Source organism: Vombatus ursinus, unplaced genomic scaffold (genome assembly GCF_900497805.2).
Source record: "Vombatus ursinus unplaced genomic scaffold, bare-nosed wombat genome assembly UNPS02014794.1, whole genome shotgun sequence".
Lineage (NCBI taxonomy): Eukaryota > Metazoa > Chordata > Mammalia > Diprotodontia > Vombatidae > Vombatus > Vombatus ursinus.
In genome coordinates this window covers 7,002,972-7,003,492 of record NW_020954572.1, presented here as the reverse complement: position 1 = coordinate 7,003,492, position 521 = coordinate 7,002,972, and positions in this window count along the sequence as shown.

The following is a 521-nucleotide window of genomic DNA, read 5'->3' as shown; positions in this document are numbered from 1 at the left end:
GAAGAAGAAGAAGAAGAAGAAGAAGAAGAAGAAGAAGAAGAAGAAGAGGAAGAAGAAGAAGAAGACAAAGATGTAGATGACAAAGACAAAGATGACAATTTGGGGCCCAGCACGAAAAAAGAGTGATTAAGGTATGGGAAACAGGGTAAGAAATTGTTAGAGTAGTCCAAGAAAGAGGTAATGAGGACCTGAACTAGAGTGGTGGCAATGTTATTGAATATTTATGGTAATTTCAACAAGTTATTATTAAAAACAGGCAAAAATGATTTGAATAAAAGTTAAAAGAACCTGGTTCAAGCAAGAACCAAGATACAAGTTGACCCTGAATACAAATATGGTCATTATTCATACCTTTGCACATTAGCCAGAATTTAGTCTCTAGCTGTGACTTGTGTACTTTTGAACATTACACTAATATCAGTTTCTGATCATCATCAAAATAATTTTGACCTGAAATTTTATCCTTATTATCTATCACTTTTGACAATTCCTGATTTTAAAATAACTGTATAGAATCTCAA